Source organism: Arachis ipaensis, chromosome B9, assembly GCF_059453495.1.
Source record: "Arachis ipaensis isolate K30076 ecotype BB chromosome B9, ASM5945349v1, whole genome shotgun sequence".
Lineage (NCBI taxonomy): Eukaryota > Viridiplantae > Streptophyta > Magnoliopsida > Fabales > Fabaceae > Arachis > Arachis ipaensis.
Window position 1 is genome coordinate 76,766,184 of NC_142444.1, and position 4,268 is coordinate 76,770,451.

General features: G+C 35.6%; 1 non-coding gene across 1 annotated transcript; it reads left to right on the top strand.

Moving 5' to 3' along the window:
* The first annotated feature begins 1,023 nt into the window (after positions 1-1,023).
* On the top strand, positions 1,024-1,131 carry LOC148545078 (small nucleolar RNA R71). The gene has a single exon (XR_015900797.1). It is a non-coding gene; the product is annotated as a small nucleolar RNA R71 (small nucleolar RNA).
* Positions 1,132-4,268: the final 3,137 nt, after the last annotated feature.

Genomic DNA, 4,268 nt, shown 5'->3' on the forward strand with positions numbered 1-4,268 from the left:
AAATAATTTGGCATTCAGCTTCATGATTGCACCAAGGAACTTGGCATTTTGCTCTTCAGTAACATCCTCATTCTCTTCAGAAGAGGAATACTCATCAGAGCTCATGAAGGGCATAAGGAGGTTCAATGGAATCTCTATGGTCTCTAGATGAGCCTCAGAGTCCTTTGGTTCCTCAGAGGGAAGCTCCTTATTGATCACTGGACGTCCTAGGAGGTCTTCCTCACTGGGATTCACGTCCTCCTCTCCCTCTTTGGGTTCGGCCATTTTGGTAATATCAATGGCCTTGCACTCTCTCTTTGAATTTTCTTCTGTATTGCTTGGGAGAGTACTGGGAGGGATTTCAGTGATCTTCTTGCTCAGCTGGCCCACTTGTGCCTTCAAATTTCCAATGGAGGACCTTGTTTCATTCATGAAACTCACAGTGGCCTTAGATAGATCAGAGACTAAGTTTGCTAAGTTAGATGGATTCTGCTCAGAATTCTCCGTCTGTTACTGAGTGGATGATGGAAAAGGTTTACTATTGTTAAACCCATTTCTTCCACCATTATTAAAGCCTTGTTGAGGCCTTTGATCCTTCCATGAGAAATTTGGATGATTTCTCTATGATAAGTTATAGGTGTTTCCATAAGGTTCACCTAAGTAATTCACCTCTGCTATTGCAGGGTTCTCAGGATCATAAGCTTCTTCTTCAGAAGATGCCTCTTGAGTACTGTTGGATGCAGCTTGCATTCCATTCAGACTCTGAGAAATCATATTGACTTGCTGAGTCAATATTTTATTCTGAGCCAATATGGCATTCAGAGTATCAACCTCAAGAACTCCCTTCTTCATAGGCGTCCCATTATTCACAGGATTCCTTTCAGAAGTGTACATGAACTGGTTATTTGCAACCATGTCAATGAGTTCTTGAGCTTCTGCAGGCATTTTCTTTAGGTGAATGGATCCACCTACAGAGGTATCCAATGACATCTTAGATAACTCAGACAAACCATCATAGAATATATCCAGGACGGTCCATTCTGAAAGCATGTCAGAAGGACACTTTTTGGTCAACTGTTTGTATCTTTCCCAAGCTTCATAGAGGGATTCACCTTCTTTCTGTCTAAAGGTTTGAACATCCACTCTAAGCTTGCTCAGCTTTTGAGGAGGAAAGAACTTGGCTAAGAAAGCCGTGACCAGCTTATCCCAAGAGTTCAGGCTGTCTTTGGGTTGAGAGTCCAACCACACTCTAGCTCTGTCTCTTACAGCAAAAGGGAAAAGCATGAGCCTGTAGACTTCAGGATCCACTCCATTAGTCTTAACAGTATCACATATCTGCAAGAATTCAGTTAAGAACTGAAAAGGATCTTCAGATGGAAGTCCATGAAACTTGCAGTTCTGCTACATCAGAGAAACTAATTGAGGTTTCAGCTCAAAGTTGTTTGCTCCAATGGCAGGAATGGAGATGCTTCTTCCATGTAAATTGGAATTAGGTGCAGTAAAGTCACCAAGCATCCTCCTTGCATTATTATTATTTTCGGCTGCCATCTCCCCTTCCTGTTCGAAAATTTCTGAAAGGTTATCTCTGGATTGTTGTATTTTAGCTTCTCTTAGTTTTCTCTTCAGAGTCCTTTCAGGTTCTAGATCTGCTTCAACAAGAATATTCTTGTCCTTGCTCCTGCTCATATGACAAAGAAGAGGGCACAGAAAAAAAATAATAATAATATGGATACTTTATACCACAATATAGAGGTCCTTGTGTTAGTAGAAGAAAAGAAGAAAAAATCTGAACTCAGAGAAAGAGAGGGTTCGGATTTTTTTTGTTGTGTGAGGAAGAGATGTTAGTAGATGAATAAATAAATAGAAGGGGATGAGAGAGAAGGAATTTTCAAAAATAATTTTTGAAAAAGAGTTAGTAATTTTCGAAAATTAAGATTTTAAAAATTGAAATAATTAGTTAATTAAAAAGAAATTTTGAAAAATAGGGAAGATATTTTCGAAAATTAGAGAGAGAGAGTTAGTTAGGTGGTTTTGAAAAAGATAAGAAACAAACAAAAAGTTAGTTAGTTAGTTGAAACAAATTTTGAAAAAATAAGAAGTTAGGAAGTTAGAAAAGATATTTTGAAATCAAATTTTTGAAAAAGATAAGATGAGAAGATATTTTTGAAAAGATATGATAGAAATTAGTTTTGAAAAAGATTTGATTTTTAAAATCACAATTAATGACTTGATTCACAAGAAATCACAAGATATGATTCTAGAACTTAAAGTTTGAATCTTTCTTAACAAGCAAGTAACAAACTTGAAATTTTTGAATCAAAACATTAATTGGTATTGTTATTTTCGAAAATTTGATATAAAAAATAAGAAAAACATTTTTGAAAAACATTTTTGGAATTTTCGAAAATAACTAAGAAATTTGAAAAAGATTTGATTTTTGAAAAAGATTTTGAAAAAGATGAGATTTTTAAATTGAAAATTTGATTTGACTCATAAAAACAACTAAATTTTAAAAATTTTTGAAAAATTCAATCCAAATTTTTGAAATTTTAAGAGAAAAAGGGGAAGATATTTTTTTATTTTTGAATTTTTTAATGATGAGAGAGAAAAACAAGAAAAATGATGCAATGCATGAGAATTTTAGATCAAAACATGTGATGCATGCAAGAATGCTATGAATGTCAAGATGAACACCAAGAACACTATGAAGATCATGATGAACACCAAGAATATATTTTTGAAAAATTTTTTAATGCAAAGAAAACATGCAAGACACCAAACTTAGAATTCTTCAATGCTTAGACACTAAGAATTCAAGAATGCATATGAAAAACAAGAAAAGACACAAAACATGCAAATGCAAAGATCAAACAAGAAGACTTACCAAGAACAACTTGAAGATCATAAAGAACACTATGAATGCATGAGAGTTTTCGAAAAATGCAAGATGCACATGCAATTGACACCAAACTTATAACATGACACATGACTCAAACAAGAAACAGAAAAATATTTTTGATTTTTATGATTTTCTAATTTTTTTGGATTTTTCGAAAATTAATTGAAAAAAGAAAATAAGGATTCCAAAATTTTTAATATGAATTCCAGGAATCTTGCATTCTTAGTCTAAAGCTTCAGTCCAGGAATTAGACATGGCTCACTAGCCAGCCAAGCTTTCAATGAAAGCTCCAGTCCAAAACACTAGACATGGCCAATGGCCAGCTAAGCTTCAGCAAGATATCAGAATATACTGCTCATTACTTACCAAATATGTAACTTGCCTCTATGCTGATGGTTTGGAAGCCTCATTCCAAAAGAATTTAAACATGGCTTTGCAGCCAGCCAGGCTTCACATGCTTCATGAAACACTAGAATTCATTCTTAAGAATTTTAAATCTAAAAATTTTTTTTCGAAAACACAAGAAAAAATTTTTGAAAGAATTTTGAAAATTTTTTTTTGAAAATAAAACAAAAAGAAAATTACCTAATCTGAGCAACAAGATGAACCGTCAGTTGTCCAAACTCAAACAATCCCCGGCAATGGCGCCAAAAACTTGGTGCGCAGAAATTGTGATTACACTTTGATTATGTAAAATTCATCGCTTTTTCTTTCCCTGGTAATGGCGCCAAAAACATGATGCCAATACCATGGTTCACAACTTCGCACAACTAACCAGCAAGTGCACTGGGTCGTCCAAGTAATACCTTACGTGAGTAAGGGTCGAATCCCACGGAGATTGTTGGTATGAAGCAAGCTATGGTCACCTTGTAAATCTCAGTCAGGCAGATATAAATTGATAATGGTGTTTTCGAAAACAATTAATAAAACAGGGATAGAAATACTTATGTAAATCATTGGTGAGAATTTCAGATAAGCGAATAGAGATGCTTTCGTTCCTCTGAACCTCTGCTTTCCTGCTATCTTCATCCAATCAGTCTTACTCCTTTCCATGGCTGGCTTTATGTGATACATCACCATTGTCAATGGCTACTTTTGGTCTTCTCTCGGGAAAATGATCCAAATGCCCTGTCACGGCACGGCTAATCGTCTGGAGGCATCACCCTTGTCAATGGTTTCATCTTATCCTCTCAATGAAAATGGTCAACGCACCCTGTCACGGCACGGCTATTCATCTGTCGGTTCTCGATCATGCTGGAATAGGATTTACTATCCTTTTGCGTCTGTCACTACGCCTGGCAATCGCGAGTTTGAAACTCGTCACAGTCATTCAATCATTGAATCCTACTCGGAAAACCACAGACAAGGTTTAGACCTTCCGGATTCTCTT